Below are 21430 nucleotides of genomic sequence, written 5' to 3'. Positions count from 1 at the left end.
CCCGAATTCTTGCAGGTGGCATAGCTGCCCACTCGTCTTGGCAAAATGCCTCCAGGTCATGCAAAGTCTTTGGTCGTCTTGCATGAACTGCACGTTTGAGATCGCCCCAGAGTGGCTCGATGATATTAAGGCCAGGAGACTGTCATGGCCACTCCAGAACTTTCACCTTTTTCTGCTGTAACCACTGGAGGGTCAACTTGCCCATGTGTTTAGGGTCATTTTTGTACTGGAAAGTCCAAGATTGTCCCATGAGCAGTTTTCGTGCAGAATGCAAATTGTCTGCCAGTATTATCTGATTACATGCTGCATTCATCTTGCCGTAAAGTTTCACATGATTCCCTGTGTGTTTAGAGCTCACACAGCCCCAAAACAACAGTGAGCCACCACCATGAGGCCTTGTTGACCCCTCTCCAAACATGGGGACCATTAAGCTCTATTTTGGTCTGGTCACTCCAAATTACACTGTGCCATAAGCTGTGAGGCGTGTCAATGTGTTGTCTGGCATATTGTGACCGGCTTTTTGGTGGCAGTGGTGCAACTTAACCATGCAGCTCATTATTGTTCAAGTATCATCATATTGTGCTCCTTGAAACAACCACACCGTCTTTTTCCAGAGCAGCCTGTATTTCTCCTGAGGTTACCTGTGGGTTTTTCTTTGTATCCCGAACAATTCTTCTGGCAGTTTTGGCTGAAATCTTTCTTGGTCTACCTGACCTTGGCTTGGTGTCAAGAGATTACCTTAAGATTATCTTGTTACTTAGATCTTTTGACAGTTCTTTTCTGCTCCCCATGGCTCAGTATCTAGCCTGCTCGTGCATCTACGTAAGCGTTTACAAACAGATTGACTATTTATACACAGACACTAATTGCAATTCAAAAAGCCACAGATGTGGGAAATTCACCTTTAATTGCCATTTTCACCTGTGTGTCACCTTGTGTGTCTATAACAAGGCCAAACATTCAAGGGTATGTACACTTTTGATCAGGGCCATTTGGGGGATTTCTGTTATAATTATGATTTAAAAAGGAGCCAAACAACTATGTGATAATAAATTATCACTATCTATAAAACATATTTTTAAATTCAGTGCCAAATTGTCACAATATATGCCAGGGTATGCAAACTTGTACACACAGATGAGCCATAACATTATGACCACTGACAGGTGAAGTGAATAACACTGATACACCCATCAGCCATAACATTATGACCACTGACAGGTGAAGGGAATAACACTGATACACCCATCAGCCATAACATTATGACCACTGACAGGTGAAGTGAATAACACTGATACACCCATCAGCCATAACATTATGACCACTAACAGGTGAAGTGAATAACACTGATAATCTCATTATCATGGCACCTGTCAGTGGGTGGGATATATTAGACAGCAAGTAAACATTCTGTCCTCAATGTTGATGTGTTTGGAGCAGGAAATATGGGTAATCATAAGGATCTGAGCAACCATGAACAAAGACCAAATTGTGATGGCTAGACGACTGGGTCAGAGCATCTCCAAAACTACAGCCCTTGTGGGGTGTTCCCGATCTGCAGTGGTCAGTACCTATCAAAAGTGGTCCAAGGAAGGAAAAGCGGTGAACCGGCGACAGGGTCATGGGCGGCCAAGGCTCACTGATACACGTGGGGAGCAAAGGCTGGCCCGTGTGGTCTGATCCAACAGAAGACCTACTGTAGCCCAAATTGCTGAAAAAGTTAATGCTAGTACTGATAGAAAGGTATCAGTACACACAGTGCATCGCAGTTTGTTACGTATGGTTTGTTACCAGTTTGTTACGCTGTGTAGGCCCAGCCCATTCAGGGTGCCCATTCTGACCCCTGTCCACAGTTGGAACACCTACAATGGGCACGTGAGCATCAGAACTGGACCGCAGAGCAATGGAAGGTGGCCTGGGCTGATTCATCACATTTGCTTTTACATCATGTGGATGGCTGGGTGCGTAAGAACACATGGCACCAGGATGCACTTTGGGAAGGAGCCAAGCCGGCGGAGGCAGTGTGATGCTTTGGGCAATGTTCTGCTGGGAACCCTTGGGTCCTGCCATTCATATGGATGTTACTTTGACACGTACCACCTACCTGAGCATTGTTGCAGACCATGTGCACCCTTTCATGGCAACGGTATTCCCTGATGGCATTGACTTTTTTCAGCAGGATAATGCACCCTGCCACAAAGCAAAAATTGTTCAGGAATGGTTTGAGGAACACAGCAACGAGTTCAAGGTGTTGACTTTAAATTCCCCAGATCTCAATCAAATCAAGCATCTGCGGGATGTTCTGGACAGACAGGTCCGATCCATGGAGGCCCCACCTCACAACTTACAGGACATAAAGGATCTGCTGCTAACGTCTTGGTGCCAGATACCACAGCACACCTTCAAAGGTCTGGTGGAATCGATGCCTCTACGGAAAAAAGAGGGACCTACACAATATTAGGCAGGTGGTCATAGTGTTATGGCTGAACTGTGTATATATAAATATACAGTTCCGGAAAAAATTAAGAGACGTGTGTGTGTGTGTGTATGTGTATATATATATAAAACATGAAGGATGCACAACCCCCTTAAACCAGATGATGGCAGCATTGGTTCTCTAAACAGGCTATGGAGAATATGTGCAATGTGGATGTACTCTAGTGTGTTGAGGTTGTTGGTAGTCGGTTTGGTTTTAGTTCTGTCAAGGTATAATATGAATGGTAATGTTCACCTTCAATACAAAGTACATCATTTAGATCTACTTCCCATTAATATTGTAGTGATGAAATAATTGAGATAGACTGTACTTTTTCTGGATGTCTACACTTTTACATAACTTGTTAGATACTTGACAGAAGTACATTATGGGGCTCTTACCTGCTTGTAACAAGTTATGAAGCATTTTAAACTTATGACAGTTATTCAACAAATGCACTCTTCCAATGATCCTCATTTGACCTATATGGAATTGTATGAGTGATACAAAATAGGTCTATTGCACAAAAAAGAAAATAAAGATAAATTGAATGCAACATTTATAAGAGTCGCCCTTGTTCTGTTCCCATCTCTATCCCTCAGGTGTTAATCAGAGAGAGAGACACTGACCTCAAGTGGATTTGACGTAGTCTCTCTGTTTCATACACTGAAGTACAAATGTCTCTCCCAACTCCTGGTAATACTGTATATCAGGAAGAAAGCCATCTGATCTCCTGGCCTCTCTTTTGGATTGGGTTTTAATACTGATGACCTTTAGAAAAAGTACCAATCTACTGAAGAGGGGCTTTATATTGTGTGTCCCCAATGGCACCCTATTCCCTTTAGTCACAATGAGTGCAGTATGAAGGGAAAAGAGTCCCATTTGTAATACAGATATGGACAGCATATCAAGTGTTCAATCTAACTGGGTTTAAAGGATTTCTTTTTCTGCTACCTAAGAATCTCAACAGCTATCCAGAGCTGGGCTTCTAAACCTGGACCTTGTGAGCAGCCATTTGGTAGGTTTTAAATCCAGCTATGTTACATTCCTGTAAGTTTCATCTCCAACTCTGTTTCTGGAGAAAAACCCTCTCTAACTCTGTTCCTTCCTCAGCAAAAAAATAAAATAAGTGGGTAGATCTCCAGGAACAGTGTTGAGTGAAAACCTATAGGTGGGTAACCCCAGAAGAGTAGGGTTTATGTTTAAACATATAGGAGGGTAAACCCAGAAGAGTAGGGTTTATGTTTAAACCTATAGGAGGGTAAACCCAGAAGAGTAGGGTTTATGTTTAAACCCAGAAGAGTAGGGTTTATGTTTAAACCCAGAAGAGTAGGGTTTATGTTTAAACCTATAGGAGGGTAAACCCAGAAGAGTAGGGTTTATGTTTAAACCCAGAAGAGTAGGGTTTATGTTTAAACCTATAGGAGGGTAACTCCTGGGGTTGTATTGAAGTTAAAACAAACAGGAGTGTAGCACACTGTAATTATGACACATACTATTTACAAAACAGCTTCTATGAACCAACCCTCCATGGTGTGTTGTTGATCATTATACTATCTTTTCTACATCTTGATCAGGGGATGTAAATTCCATGAATGTTGCTGACATGCGGGTGAAACTAACTGGAATACACAAGTTAATATTGAGAAAATGCGGACATGCCTGACCAAACACTGGCCACATATCCTCCTGTGACAGGTTATATCTGAATTCAGTAGTTAACGGTCCCAACAGTCACAGACTCCTGAGAGCCTGCTAGCCATACTGAGGAAAAGAGCCCTTATTATTCAGGGGTAAATACATTCTGGGTCGTGAATCTGCATCTCGGTCTCCAACCCACTGTGTGCCTTGTTCCCAATTCAGTTCACTACTTTCTTTCAGAGCCCCTATGAGTCTGCTATGGAGTAGGGCACTGTGTAGGGAATAGTGTACAGTTTAGGAGGAGACCTTGTATGTTATTCCTGGACAGCGTGGTTAGCATTTGAATGCATGAGTATTGGTCCCCATGCAGTCAGTCTGTGATACTGGGAAACCTGCTGTAGTATATTACAGTACTGAGTCCCCAAGTCTGCCTTCTAAATAGTACGACTTTGACAAGGGTTCATAGTCCACGATAGGAAATGGGGTTCCGTTGGGGAGCGAGCGTCGGAACTCCTCTCAATCCATCCCTAGATGTGAATTGATTGTAAAGACTCTTCTGACACACATGGGATGACCTGTGGAACTTGCTGCAGGTAGCAGATGATTTTCTGATAACACTATTTACCTAGCCTGGTCCCAGATCAGTTATTCACATTGATGGGAGCTCAAGAAGATAGTATCTGATTATTTTCTAACAGCCGTTTATTGTGGCCGGCTGTGGGGAAATCAAAGAGCTGTGAAAGGTTTGGAGAACCATTAGATTACAAAGGGGCCTGATAATCGACAAGTGTATTGCAAAGAAGGTAGCAAATCATTTCCCTAATATAACAGCTCTTGTCGTGGCTGTTGAAGAGAGAAGAGTGAAGGATTTGGAGGGAAAGTTCACTTTAGTATTTTGGTCATTAGATAAACAACCCTCCTAAACATTCATGTGTTCTCCGATTCTGTGGTTTTGTCCTCTAAGTGCCGACTGAAAAGCTCCACAGATTTTGACAGTTAATTAGCTTTGATAAGATGTGCCGGTTCCTATCAACATTCAGGTCAATGAATAATAGCTTGGTAGCCTTCATCTGGTTGCTACGTTAGCTTTGTCTGAGGTACTCCTTTCTGTAATATCTCAGACTTCACCTTATATTTCGCCTTTTATTGCTAGATGTGCTCTGCTTGTGTCGTGTTTCTTCATTAACACAGTGAAATGCCATTGTTCAGACATGTCACCCTGTCCGGTAACTGATTAAAGTAATATGCAGCAGAATCACGTTACTCCTAACGGGGCAACCACACAGCTTTGTGAGGAGTGTCTCCTTTCCTTTGAAGCCTGTTTGATGCTGAGGTCAGTTTTTTTTTTCCTGTCCCATCTGCTTTATTCAGCAATTCAAATTATATTTTTAGAAGTGAGCCTATGTTGCACCACTGTAAAGGGGGAAATAGAAAGTAAAACACGGACACAATGTAGCTTAGTCAAGTCCAATGGTGAGAACACGAGCGTTACCCATCTACTGATCCAAGTGCATTTTACCTTAAGAAATCAATTACAATCTTTTTAACCAATTAGTGCCATGAATTACATCATTTCAACTTAGCAGTTTTAACTTGTGCTTTTTTGTGCACACTTTAAAATATCTTTTAACTTGTGTATTTCCATTCAATTGATTCAGACTGGCAGCCTCTTTACCATCATTACACCTACACTGTTTGTTGACAGACCAGTCTCTGTCGAGGGTTACCATGAGGAATTACTGACATGGTTTTAAAAAACAGATAAAACATGCTCTTCAGCGCTATATGATGAGTACCCGCTGTGAAGACCTAGATGTTCATTCCAGCACACTAAAGTGGTCTCTATACATCGTGCTTTAAAAGTCATGGGTCACCCCAATGTCCAGAGCTGCTGCTGATGTTGAGAACCAAAACAAATATTTTGAGCAGTATGTATTTTAATGGTTTAATGGTCATCATTTCCACTCAATTATACACTGTGTAAAAAAGGACAACCCATAAAATGTTATTGTGTATTTATTTTTTATGTGGGGAAGTACCTTGAAAACCCGTCTGCCACTATCCAAAGATACAAATAATGTTCTGGAGATCACAAAATTGCTAAAGTATTTGGTTATTTTCAGGTTATCAGAAGCAGAATTTGAATAGGATCATACCTGTGTTTCTAAACCCTGGTAAAATTTGAGTTTAGGCTTGAAGAGGAACATTGGAGCAGACAGTTATGACATGGTTCAGTCCACAGTGGCCACTTTGCCTTAAATTGAAAACTGAAAAAGGAATCAGTGGGTAGAGGAGCGACCATTGGCAAATGTAGTGTATAATGATGTAATTTCAGCTGTGATTATAATTCATTTTATACAGCTAAGGAGAGTGAATTGGACTGAGCTTTGGAAATTCCTCTCACTTACTATAAATGGATGGTATATCAGACAGAATGTATCCCAAATGGAAACCTTCTCCCAGTATAGGGCACTGTTGTCAACCAGAGTTCCCTGATCAAACTATAATGGTACTGTATATTTAAGCAATAAGGCACAGTAAGGGCTGTGTAATTTTGGCATTACACAACAAACCCCAGAGATGCTGTTATAATATATGATACGATACAATATGCTATACCCATGATGTACTGCCTTCTATACCACCGTGATTCTGCCAATTAGCTTTCAGGATTGAAACCATCCAGGTAATAATAAGACTTATGCTACTGTATGGGATTTTGTCACATTTTTCCAACTGAGTGTATTTGTAAGTGGTTATATACTTCTTGTTTTGGAAAACACAAGAGGCTTAGAATTTCAGGTTACAGTGGATATAAAGTCAACAAACCCCTGTTAAAATGCCAGGTTCTTGTGATGTAAAAGAATAACAAACATAAATCATGTCAGAACTTTTTCCACCTTTAATGTGTCCAATAATGTGAACAATTCAATAGAAAAACAAACTAAAATCTTTGAGGGGGAAAAAGAACAAAGAAAAAACTCACAATAACCTGGTTGCATAAGTGTGCACACCCTTAAACTAATACTTTGTTGAAGCACCTTTTGATTTTATTACAGCACTCAGTCTTTTTGGGTAGGAGTCTATTAGCATGACACATCTTGATGTGGCAATATTTGCCCATTCTTCTTTGCAAAAGCACTCCTGCGTTACATGGAATGCTTAAACCTGCGTTACATGGAAGTATATAAAAAATCGCTTTTTCTGACTATTTCTAGTCTAGGATTTGAAGTCATTGAATGGCGTAAGCCATATTTTATTAAAAAGAGGACACTCTCCTGATTAGAATGATGCCCCACTTTCCGTACAACAGCATCACTTTTAGATGTATACTAATGAGGATGAGGACAGGAAGTAAACCGGAATCTGCAATGCCGACTTCTAGACAAAAGCGGAAGTTTGTCACTACGCTGGTGCACAGAGCCTATTGAGTTCAGGTCTGGAGACTGGCTAGGCCACTCCAGGAACTTGAGATGCTTCTTACGGAGCCACTCCTTAGTTGCCCTGGCTGTGTGTTTCTGATTGTTGTCATGCTGGAAGACCCAGCCACAACCCATCTTCAATGCTCTTACTGAGGGAAGGAGGTTGTTGCCCAAGATCTCGCAATACATGGCCCCATCCATCATCCCCTCAATACAGTGCAGTCGTCCTGTCCCCTTTGCAGAAAAGCATCCCCAAAGAATGATGTTTCCACCTCTATACTTTACGGTTGGGATGGTGTTCTTGGGGTTGTACTCATCCTTCTTCTTCCTCCAAATACGGCGAGAGGAGTTTAGACCAAAAAGCTCTATTTTTGTCTCATCAGACCACATGACCTTCTCCCATTCCTACTCTGGATCATCCAGATGGTCATTGGCAAACTTCAGACGGGCCTGGACATCTGCTGTCTTGAGCAGGGGGACCTTGCGTGTGCTGCAGGATTTTAATCCATGACGGCGTAGTGTGTTACTAATGGTTTTCTTTGAGACTGTGGTCCCAGCTCTCTTCAGGTCATTGACCAGGTCATTGATCAGGTCCTGCCGTGTAGGTCTGGGCTGATCCCTCACCTTCCTCATGATCATTGATTCCCCACGAGGTGAGATCTTGCATGGAGCCCCAGACCGGGGGAGATTGACCGTCATTTTGAACTTCTTCCATTTTGTAATAAGTGCACCAACAGTTGTTGCCTTCTCACCAAGCTGCTTGCCTATTATCCTGTAGCCCATCCCAGCCTTGTGCAGGTCTACAATTTTATTCCTGATGTCCTTACACAGCTCTCTGGTGTTGGCCATTGTGGAGAGGTTAGAGTCTGTTTGATTGAATGTGTGGACAGGTGTCTTTTATACAGATAACGAGTTCAAACTGGTGCAGTTAATACAGGTAATGAGTGGAGAACAAGAGGGCTTCTTAAAGAAAAACTAACAGGTCTGTGAGAGCCGGAATTCTTATTGGTTGGTAGGTAATCAAATACTTATGTCATGCAATAAAATGCAAATTAATTATTAAAAAATCATTCAATGTGATTTTCTGGATTTCTGAAGTGTACAGTTGAAATGTACCTATGATAAAAATTACAGACTTCTAAATGCTTTTTAAGTGGGAAAACCTGCAAAATTGGCAGTGTATCAAATACTTGTTCTCCCCACTGTATAGAGGATGAGGTTTGAGGGTGATTGTGTATAGCGGGTGAGGTTAGAATGTGACATAGTGGATGAGGTTTGATGGTGATATTGTGGGTGAGGTTTGAGGGTGATATTGTGGGTGAGGTTTGAGGGTGATACAGTGGGTGAGTTTTGAGGAAGATGTGATGATGCGGTTTGATGGAAATGTGGTGGATGAGGTTTAAGGGAGATTTGGGGGATGAGGTTTGAGGGTGATATTTGGGTGAGTTTTGATGGTGATATTGTGGGTGAGGTTTGAGGGATGTGTAGTGGATGTTGTTTAATGGTTATATTGTGGGTAAGGTTTGAGGGTGATATAGTGGGTGAGGTTTGAGAGTGATATAGTGGGTGAGGTTTGAGGAATGTGTAGTGGATGTTGTTTGAGGGTGATATAGTGGGTGAGGTTTGATGATATACTGGTGGAGGTTTGAGGGAGAGGTTGTAGGTGAGGTTTGTGAGGCATGATGCAAGCAGGAGAGTGCAGTGCCCTGAACCCCCAGACCCGCAAACCTGTGAGAAGAATTTGATATCTCACTGTGCAATCAAGACCACAAAAAGAATAAGAATGTTAAGTGCACCAGCAGCAACAGAGGTGAGGAGATCATTTTCCACCCTTAGTATTGCTATCTCTGTGCTGTGTTGGGTGGAAGAATGTTACATCCTATTACTGCTGTAGTGACTGCCAGTGTTCATAAATGCCAGTGACTGCCAGTGTTTATTATTGCTAGTTACTACCAGTGTTTATTATTGCCAGTGACTGCCAGTGTTTATTACTGCTAGTGAGTGCCAATGTTCATTATTGCTGTAGTGACTTCCAGTGTTTATTACTGCCAGTGATAATTACTGCCTGTTTCTGCCATGTTTATTACTGTCAGCAACTGCCAGTGTTTATTACTGCCAGAGACTGCCATTGTTTATTACTGCCAGAGACTGCCATTGTTTATTACTGCCAGCGACTGCCATTGTTTATTACCGCTAGTGACTGCCGGTGTTTATTACTGCCAGCGACTGTCATTGTTTATTACTGCCAGTGACTGCCATTGTTTTTTACTGTTAGTGACTGCCGGTGTTCATTACTGCCAGCAACTGACAGTGTTTATTATTGCTAGTGACTGCCGGTGTTCATTACTGCCAGCAACTGACAGTGTTTATTATTGCTAGTGACTGCCAGTGTTCATTACTGCCAGCAAATGCCTGTTTTCATTACTGCCAGTCACTGTTGGTGTTTATTACTGCCAGTCACTGTTGGTGTTTATTACTGCCGGTGTTTATTACTGCTAGTGACTGCCGTGTTTATTACTGCCAGTAACTGCTGGTGTTTATTACTACTGTAGTGACTGCCAGTGTTTATTACTGCCAGCGACTGCCAGTGTTCATTATTGCCAGTCACTGTTGGTATTTATTACTGCTGGTGTTTATTACTGCTAGTGACTGCTAGTAACTGCTGGTGTTTATTGCTACTGTAGTGACTGCCAGTGTTTATTACTGCCAGAGACAGCCATTGTTTATTACTGCCAGCGACTGCCATTGTTTATTACTGCTAGTCACTGCCGGTGTTTATTACTGCCAGTGATTATTACTGCCTGTTTCTGCCATGTTTATTACTGTCAGCAACTGCCAGTGTTTATGACTGCCAGCGACTGCCACTGTTTATTACTGCTAGTAACTGCCGGTGTTCATTACTGCCAGCAACTGACAGTGTTTATTACTGCCAGTCACTATTGGTGTTTATTACTGCCATTCACTGTTGGTATTTATTACTGCCAGTGATTATTACTGCCAGCGACTGCCAGTGTTCATTACTGCCAGTCACTGTTGGTATTTATTACTGCTGGTGTTTATTACTGCTAGTGACTGCCTGTGTTTATTACTGCCAGTAACTGCTAGTGTTTATTGCTACTGTAGTGACTGCCAGTGTCTATTACTGCCAGTGACTGCCAGTGATTATTACTGCCAGAGACTGCCAGTGTTTATTACTGCTGGTGACTGCCAGTGTTCATTACCGTCAGTGGCTTCCGGTGTTTTTTAGTGCTGTAGTGACTGAAAGTGTTGATTGCTGCCAGTGACTGACAGTTTTTATTGCTGCCTGTGACTGCCAGTGTTTATTACTGCCAGTGACTGCCAGTGTTTATTACTGCCAGTAACCTCCAGTATTTATTACTGCTGTAATGACTGCCAGTGTTTATTACTGCCAGTGACTGCCACTATTTATTATTGTTAGTGACTGCCAGTGTTCATTACTGCCTGTGACTGATGGTGTTTTTAGTGCTGTAGTGACTGCCACTGTTGATTGCTCCAAGTGACTGCTGGTGTTTATTACTGCCAGTGACTGCCGGTGTTTATTGCTGCCAGTGACTGCCGGTGTTTATTACTGCCAGTGTTTGTAACTGCCAATGTTTAGGTGCTTGGTGGCACTGAAGAGAGATCTTAGAAAAAACAACTAGGGCTTTCAACAGTCAGAGAATGCAAGGTTTGGCACAACGGGAGTTTCATCAAGGCAAGGTCGTTGAACTCTATTATGAATGTTAGCAATAAACAGCATGGAATGAGAATGTTGTACCTATTCATATAATTGATTTTGAGAAAAGTTCTGATCCCTAATTTTTTGAATGATGTCTCTTTGAGAAACCAATATCAGTGGTTGTTAAAACACAGCATAATTAGCATTGTATTTCCCAGAGCAATATAATAGGCCGGGAGAAATATTCAAATGCAGTAAATAATATGTGAACAATTTAAACAATTTTCCAATCAGGAATCCCAAATAGGTAATATTAATTGAATGATGACAAAAAAATCCTCTGGGGCCATACACTTGTGCTTTAAATGTTTTGTAAAATTGGTTTCATTTTGTAATCTCAGCCATTTAAGGGGAATGTTCTAGTGCTGTGTTCTACAGTGCCCACCCAGTCGTTCAGCTTCCTGGTGCCTGGAAATTCAGGGCAGCATACCTGTTATATATATATATATTTGAAGAGGGAAATGTCTCTGACTGATTGTTTTATCTATTATTCAGGCTACAGTATCCAAAAGAGAAAGATAGTAAGTATTGTACAACTAACCAAATGTAGACCACAATCTATTGATTCCAGTGGGAGGTCAGGATAGACCACGACATATTGATACTAGTGGGAGGTCAGGATAAACCACATCCTGTTGATTCCAGTGGGAGGTCAGGATTGACCACAAAGTATTGATTCCAGTGGGAGGTCAAGATAGACCACGACCTATTGATACTAGTGGGAGGTCAGGATAAACCACATCCTGTTGATTCCAGTGTGAGGTCAGGATAAATCATGACCTATTGATTCCAGTGGGAGGTCAGGATTGACCACAACGTATTGATTCTAGTGGGAGGTCAGGATTGACCACAACGTATTGATTCTAGTGGGAGGTCAGGATAGACTACGACCTGTTGATTCCAGTTGCTTGTGAAGGATCAGAATCTTTTTTTAATTAAATGTATGTTCATTTGCTAACCATTTATTGATTCTTACATTTGTAATGCTATATTACATTATTATCTTTTAAGTGTCAGATATATCATATAACATGCATATGCCCTATAATGTTATATAATGTAATTTGAATGCTTTTTGTTGGTAGTATTCTATTTACACACTTCTCTCTGCTTCTTTGTGCTAGACCAAGTGCATTAGTTGTTTAGGATTGGTAGATTAAATAGACATTAACAGGTGGCACCAAGGAAGGTATAGATTAGAATGTGCCAAGTGATAATCTGGTGGGCTAAGTGGTCATTCAAATCCCCCTGAATCATAAAACATTTTCCAATTCTCAATTTGGTTATAACACTGATGTATTCTTGGAACAGACACTTCTGTCTTTTTCCTCTGCTTCTCTGCTGGCCTCCTCTAATCTAAGCAGGACTGCTATCTTTGATACTGCATTACAACTGTATGCTCTCGTGACTTATTAAATGCATCTGTTACATTCATTAACGATAGAATACAGATTTTATTAGTGAGTTCAAACTCTTCATATTACCATTTACATAAATGTTTGTATGACATTTATGTAAATTGTAAATACATTATTTCTCCATATCAGCCTGGGTTTTTGTATCATTTGGAGGACGAGAACCTCCTCTTCAGCATAGCTGTTTATTTAGCTCATTTGCATTTTAACCACATGTGAAACAGACAAATGAGTGGAGTCACTATAATGATATAATAGCACAACTCTCTGCCTATACCCAACTAGGGTGTTTATTTTGCGCCTGGAGTCCAATTAGTTTCATAGATTTTAATTTGAGCCTGAGGCGTGTTGATTGTTGAATGAGGATGTTGAGTTGACATTGGTGTGTGTTTAACAATCTCACTATTGAACTAGCATACTCTCTCTGTTGACAGAATGTTATGACAGCATTCAGAAGAGGCTTCCCACTGTTGGGTTCTATTTATTCCCGGAGGCTTCCATCCAGCAGAACACTTGGAACTGTGTTAGAATGTTTTCTGCAGAACTAATGATGAGAACAACGTCTTTCGAACTAATTGCTCAAGATGGAGAACATCCCGGCAGTATGCTAACATGCTGTACTGACAGATTACAGTAGTCTCTGTCTCTCCCTCTGCCACACACACACACACACACACACACTGTAACAGTAGCACACAAAACTTCAGATAAATAGTGCATACTTATTAATCGGAAGATGTTTGGTTTTACCCTAGAGCTTACAGGACGGTAATCACATCTCAGTCTTTATTAGTACATTATCATAATACATTTTCAGACTCAATATCTGTACATAATGATAAGTACATTATGATTAATGTACTTATCATTATGGGTTAGGGTTATAGTTCCTAAGTACATTATGATTATAATCACTTTTCAGGGTCACTATCAGTAGATAGTAGAAACTTCTCTCACCGAACCAGGCACACCTTGTTGGGAAAATCTCAGACAGAAAAACTCCAATTGGACAACTTTCATTTAAAAAAATGTGTTGGGTGGATTTAACAATTTTTTTTCCTCCATTGATGTCCCATACATGGCACCGTGTTCCAATATGATGTATTGTGCTGTACAGGTTGTGCCACACACTTAACAGGGATGTTATGGAGATGGTGAGACCAGGGCTTTGGTTAGCCGAGTACACAGAGCTATTGGTCAATAGAATTATTAAGATCAAACTATTGGCTGCTGGCCAATATTGTCCTGCAAAAAAATATATAATTGTGAAGTTTCCAATCAAGGACATGATCCCCTGATTTGACAAACATCCCTGTATGTTTGAAACAAAGTGTGCGGCATAAAAATAAAGCGCTCATCGTCACTCGTTGCATACATTTCATGACATTAACTGCGCTAATGTCCACTTGCAAAACATCAGAGCTAAACCAAAAAACATTGAGACGTGGAGCCCCAAAAGCTGTGGCAATTGGTATACTCCTCTATTCAAACATTCATAAAATGTATGATGTTGCTGTGAAGACGGAATGGGAAACCGTTCGTACGCACTAATATGTGTGTAAACCGTGCGTACAAACGAATCCACGCAAAAGTTGCGATTTATCTTGAAAATAGATTCATTGGAAGTTTGTGTGAATCTAAGAATGGTCAATATCATGCGTAGCTTAGTACGAACAATTCTGATTGGTGAAACAAGGCAATTGCATTGTGAACACAGGAACTCTATAGGCCTATACGATTGAAATCAATAATGAAAGCATTTCGTAAGGATTTTACGAATTCATGAACTTTTGTAATAATGTAATTAAACATCATAAGGGGAGTTGCTAATCTAGGTGAATTGATATAATGTACAGTGTCATGTATGACACAATAATAATATGCTTGTGAACCACTATAAAAGACAATTAATTAACACAGAATATCTAATGGAAGATGGCAGATCTAGCTGTGTTGAAAGATTTAGCACACGCTGCATTTCGTCTAGAGCGCATTTTTAGAGACAGGCATGACTTTTACAGAAAGTAGTGTTTGGCTTATTAGCAGATATTGTTTCCCTAAACCCATTTCAGTGGAATTTATGCCAAGATCTAAGACCAACTTTACAAAGACAAACAACGAATGTCATTCCAGTGCACATTCAAGTGCTTTCCACCTTGTGTATCTTGGCGACGGGCATTTTTCACAGTGAGCTTGCTGATCGTTCTGGCATCTCACAAACCTCCATCAGCCAAACGATCGATGCCCGCCATCATCAGTAAATCCTGTCAGTATACACTGAACAAAATTATAAACGCAACACTTTGGTTTTTGCCCCCATTTATCATGAGCTGAACTCAAAGTTCTAAGACTTTCTCTATGTACACAAAACGTCTATTTCTCTCAAATAATGTTCACAAGTCTGGCTAAATCTGTGTTAGTGAGCACTTCTTTGCTGAGATAATCCACATGTGTGGCATGTCAAGTTGCTGATTAGACAGCATGATTATTGCACAGGTTTGCCTTCGGCTGGCCACAATAAAAGGACACTCTAAAATATATAAACGCTGTAAGGCTAAACAGTTTTACATCGTAGGCGTGTTAGAAGAGAATTGTTTTAACCTGGATTTTAAAATGTATATGTTTGGGGCACATCTAAGATCTTCAGTTAGTTTATTCCAGTTTTGAGCAGCATAGCTGCTAAACACAACTTTGCCATGTTTAGTTTGGACTCTACTAGGCTCTACTAGTTAGTTCACGGATCTAAGAGCCCTGCTTGGTTTGTAATCTTCAAACATATCGGAAATGTATTCGGGGCATAAGAAATGCAGTGATTTATAGACTAAAAGAACCACTTTATTAAGTAACTGGGGATTTAAGAACCGGACTGATGTGCACTGTTCTCTTTAACATTCTAGCAGCAGCATTCTGAATGAACTGCAGCTGTTTTACAGTCTTTTTGGGGAGGCCATTACAGTAGTCAACCCTACTAGAGATAAAAGCATGGATGAGCTTCTCTTGGTCTTTTTGGGACACCAAGCCCTTGATTCTGGCTATATTTATAAGATGATCGAATGCTGTTTTGGTGACTGCCTTGATGTGACTGCTGAAAATAAGGTCTGAGTCTATCAGAACACCAATATTACGCATTTGGTCCCTGGTTTTTAGGGCCCGAAAATTTAGCTCTTATAATAGTTATTTTACCTTTGTTACCATACACAATCTTTCTTTTATCTTGGTTTAATTGTAGACAATTTTGGTTCATCCAGGTATTTATGTGCTCTATACAGTGACAGAGTGAATCTATTAAGCTGTCATACGGCTCGAGAGCCATTTATATTTGAGTATCATCTGCATAGATATGGTAGTTAATGTTGTTGTTCTGTAGAATTTGGCCCAGAGGTAGCATAAAGAGATTGAATAGAAGCGGTCCGAGAACTGATCCCTGTGGAACTCCGCATGTCATTGCCACCCTATCAGATTCATGACTGCCAATGTTGACAAAGTAACTCCGGCCATCTAGATAAGATCTGAACCAATCAAGGACTGTCCTGTCTAGAAGGGTTCTATACTAAATACTGGGTATAAAATGTTGTCCAATTATATTATCATAATTTCTGATGACCGAAAGAACTAGATTGCGAGTACAAGAGGCTGAAATGGGTTTTCTCAGAAGGGTGGCTGGCTTCTCCCTTTGAGATAGGGTGAGAAGCTCAGTCATCCGTGATGAACTCGGAGCAGAGCCACTTCTCCTTTACATCGATAGGAACCAGTTGGAGGTGGTTCGGGCATGTGGTAAGGATGCCCCCAGGATGTCTCCCTAGAGAGCTGTTCCAGGCACGTCGTGTTGGGAGGAGATAGGCCCAGGACTAGGTGGAGAGATTATATTTCGACACTGGCCTGGGAACGCCTCGGGATCCCCTAGTCAGAGCTGGCAAATGTGGCTTGGGAAAGGGAAGTTTGGGGTCCCCTGCTGGAGCTGTGGATGAAGATGAGATGAGATAATTTCTGATGTTTTAGTGGAAGGAGACTATGATTGATGTACATTGTGTAGGCATGGGATACATTGTCATTGTATATCTTTCTTATTTGGTTACCGTCACTTTAAGACAGGTGGTGATTGGACTTAACAGCTGTGTGTTCTGCTGTAACGAAAAGGGGGTTCAGGGTTTTGGACAGCGGAGAAACACAGTTTTCCATCCATAGTTGCATAAGCTATATGTAGGAAATACTTTGTCTAAGAAGATTTCTTTAATGTAATCAATTAACTGTGAAGCAAACGGAATAAACACAATACATTTGATTATTCGTAACTATGTGGAGTTATATTAGTATGCAAGTTATTTTAGTATGCAAGTTATATTAGCATGCAAAGGAGTCAAAGAGCTGTTGCCAGCGTGCTACCACGAAAGTCGAAGGCACCGTAAGTTCTTATAAGTGGAATTAACTATTTGATGGAAGACTGTTAAATACCCTACGCTAAATTCCCTACGCTAAATACCCTACAAAATACGCTAAAGGCCATCTTTAACAGTCCTGAGTGGAAAAATCTCAACATGAATGAATAGCTTAGAAAAATATAACTTAAATATACATTAACCTCTTCAATTAAATAAATGTACATTATCATCTACAGAATGATATAGAAGGTTTGAATTCTTAATGAAAATGATTGAATGTTTTTTTTTTATTTTCATGACATTCATCACAATGTTGCTCACCTCTTTCAGTTGGGAGTAGGGCTGGTTCAGGGGTATGCAGATGGACAGACATGGAGTAGGGCTGTTTCAGGGGTATGGGAATGGACAGACAGGGAGTAGGGCTGGTTCAGGGGTATGCAGATGGACAGACATGGAGTAGGGCTGTTTCAGGGGTATGGGAATGGACAGACAGGGAGTAGGGCTGGTTCAGGGGTATGGGAATGGACAGACATGGAGTAGGGCTGGTTCAGGGGTATGCAGATGGACAGACATGGAGTAGGGCTGTTTCAGGGGTATGGGGATGGACAGACAGGGAGTAGGGCTGGTTCAGGGGTATGGGAATGGACAGACATGGAGTAGGGCTGGTTCAGGGGTATGGGGATGGACAGACATGGAGTAGGGCTGGTTCAGGGGTATGGGGATGGACAGACAGGGAGTAGGGCTGGTTCAGGGGTATGGGGATGGACAGACAGGGAGTAGGGCTGGTTCAGGGGTATGGGGATGGACAGACAGGGAGTAGGGCTGGTTCAGGGGTATGGGGATGGACAGAGGCAGTAGGACTGGTTCAGGGGTATGGGGATGGACAGACAGGGAGTAGGGCTGGTTCGGGGGTATGGGGATGGACAGACAGGGAGTAGGGCTGGTTCAGGGGTATGGGGATGGACAGACAGGGAGTAGGGCTGGTTCAGGGCTATGGGGATGGGCAGACAGGGCTGCTGATCCTGAAGCTGCATCTGTTTGGCCTGGCACCAGGCAGGGGCAGGAACAACTGATTTAGTGTCAATAGTTTGCTAAATGTGTGTTGCCCATGTGTTTAGCTGTGTTTAGCTGTGTATTGTCCATGTATTTAACTGTGTTTAGCTGTGTATAGTCCATGTATTTAACTGTGTTTTGCTGTGTATTGTCCATGTATTTAACTGTGTTTAGCTGTGTATTGTCCATGTGTTTAGCTGTGTTTAGCTGTGTATTGTCCATGTATTAAGCTGTGTTTAGCTGTGTATTGTCCATGTATTTAGCTGTGTTTAGCTGTGTATTGTCCATGTATTTAGCTGTGTTAAGCTGTGTATTATTCATGTATTTAACTGTGTTTAGCTGTGTATTGTCCATGTATTTAGCTGTGTATTGCCAATGTGTTTATCTGTGTGTTGTCATTGTGTTTATCTGTGTGTTGTCATTGTGTTTAGCTGTGTATTACCAATGTGTTTATCTGTGTATTGTCCATGTGTTTAGCTGTGTATTGCTAATGTGTTTATAACACTATGACCACCTGCCTAATATTGTGTAGGCCCCTCTTTTCCCATGGAGGCAGACTTTTGAAGGTGTGCTGTGGTATCTGGCACCAAGACATTAGCAGCAGGTCCTTTATGTCCTGTAAGTTGTGAGGTGGGGCCACCATGGATCAGACTTTTTTGTCCAGCACGTCCCGCAGATGCTCAATTGGATTGAGATCTGGGGAATTTAAAGGCCAAGTTAACACCTTGAACACGTTGTTGTGTTCCTCAAACCATTCCTGAACCATTTTTGTTTTGTGGCAGGGTGCATTATCCTGCTGAAAGAGGCCAACGCCATCAGGTAATACCGTTGCCATGAAAGGGTGCCCATAATTATTATAATACATAACATTTACACTCACCTAAAGGATTATTAGGAACACCATACTAATACTGTGTTTGACCCCCTTTCGCCTTCAGAACTGCCTTAATTCTACGTGGCATTGATTCAACAAGGTGCTGAAATAATTCTTTGGAAATGTTGGCCCATATTGATAGGATTGCATCTTGCAGTTGATGGAGATTTGTGGGATGCACATCCAGGGCATGAAGCTCCCGTTCCACCACATCCCAAAGATTCTCTATTGGGTTGAAATCTGGTCTGTCATTTCAGTACAGTGAACTCGTTGTCATGTTCAAGAAACCCATTTGAAATGCTTTGTGACATGCATTATCCTGCTGGAAGTAGCCATCAGAGGATGGGTGCATGGTGGTCATAAAGGGATGGACATGGTCAAAAACAATGCTCAGGTAGGCCGTGGCATTTAAACGATGCCCAATTGGCACTAAGGGGCCTAAAGTGTGCCAAGAAAACATCCCCCACACCATTACACCACCACCACCAACCTGCACAGTGGTAACAAGACATGATTGATCCATGTTCTCATTCTGTTTACGCCAAATTCTGACTCTACCATCTGAATGTCTCAACAGAAATCGAGACTCATCAGACCAGGCAACATTCTTCCAGTCTTCAACTGTCCAATTTTGGTGAGCTCGTGCAAATTGTAGCCTCTTTTTCCTATTTGTAGTGGGGTCTTCTTCTGTTGTAGCCCATCCGCCTCAAGGTTGTGCGTGTTGTGGCTTCACAAATGCTTTGCTGCATACCTCGGTTGTAACTAGTGGTTATTTCAGTCAAAGATGCTCTTCTATCAGTTTGAATCAGTCGGCCCATTCTCCTCTGACCTCTAGCATCAACAAGGCATTTTCACCCACAGGACTGCCGCATACTGGATGTTTTTCACTTTTTACACCATTCTTTGTAAACCCTAGAAATGGTTGTGCGTGAAAATCCCAGTAACTGAGCAGATTGTGAAATACTCAGACCGGCCCGTCTGGCACCAACAACCATGCCACGCTCAAAATTGTTTAAATCACCTTTCTTTCCCATTCTGACATTCAGTTTGGAGTTCAGGAGATTGTCTTGACCAGGACCACACCCCTAAATGCATTGAAGCAACTGCCATGTGATTGGTTGATTAGATAATTGCATTAATGAGAAATTGAACAGGTGTTCCTAATAATCCTTTAGGTGAGTGTATATAGTGCTTTTCAAAGACCCAAAGACACTTTACAATACATATATCACAAACAACTATGGATAGAGCTATGAGACAAACGGTAGCTAATAAAACAGAAACAAAAAGGGGGTGGGTCAAACAACATAGGGGTGGGGCTAGAGATAGGCTTGTTTGAACAGACGAGATTTGAGGTAGTGGATGAAGATGGCAACAGATTTGGAGTCAATGTTATGGCTGATGAGTGTATCAGTGTTATTCACTTCACCTGTCAGTGGTCATAATGTTATGACTGATGGGTGTATCAGTGTAACTCACTTCACCTGTCAGTGGTCATAATGTTATGGCTGATGGGTGTGTCAGTGTTACTCACTTCACCTGTCAGTGGTCATAATGTTATGGCTGATGGGTGTGTCAGTGTTATTCACTTCACCTGTCAGTGGTCATAATGTTATGGCTGATGGGTGTATCAGTGTTATTCACTCCACCTGTCAGTGGTCATAATGTTATGGATGATGGGTGTATCAGTGTTATTCACTCCACCTGTAAGTGGTCATAATGTTATGGCTGATGGGTGTCTCAGTGTTATTCACTTCACCTGTCAGTGGTCATAATGTTATGGCTGATGGGTGTATCAGTGTTATTCACTCCACCTGTCAGTGGTCATAATGTTATGGCTGATGGGTGTATCAGTGTTATTCACTCCACCTGTCAGTGGTCATAATGTTATGGCTGATGGGTGTATCAGTGTTATTCACTTCACCTGTCAGTGGTCATAATGTTATGGCTGATGGGTGTGTACACATGCACACATGTTGGATAATGGGCAGATTTACAGACTCATTACAAGGTAATTAAACTCAAGTAAACTGAAACGTTTAAGATGGGTGGGGAAAAGTGTCACAGAAAGTTTAGAAAAACTGAGCTATTGTTGTGGAGAGAAATAAACAGATAGAGAATGTGCTGATGTGCAGGACTTCTGGCAGCAGTTGGCTGGCATCAATGTTTTAATTCTCCTCACCGTTTAGCCAGCCCTACACAGTGAAAGGTATTTGGGCTGTGTGTGTGTGTGTGTGTGTGTGTGTGTGCAGAGGTTTAACTGTACTATAATTATACCAAAAATCCAAGGAGAGTTAAACTTATCACTAAGCTACTTCAGGTTTTAGGTAAAGGATAAAATGGAGAATCGGCTAGGAATCAGATTTAGGATTTTATAGGATACCCATTAGCTAAAAACACCCTTCTTGGGGTCCACACGAACCATAGAACA

The sequence above is a fragment of the Esox lucius genome, chromosome 17 (genome assembly GCF_011004845.1).
Source record: "Esox lucius isolate fEsoLuc1 chromosome 17, fEsoLuc1.pri, whole genome shotgun sequence".
Taxonomy (NCBI): Eukaryota; Metazoa; Chordata; class Actinopteri; order Esociformes; family Esocidae; genus Esox; species Esox lucius.
This window is presented reverse-complemented; position numbering follows the sequence as displayed.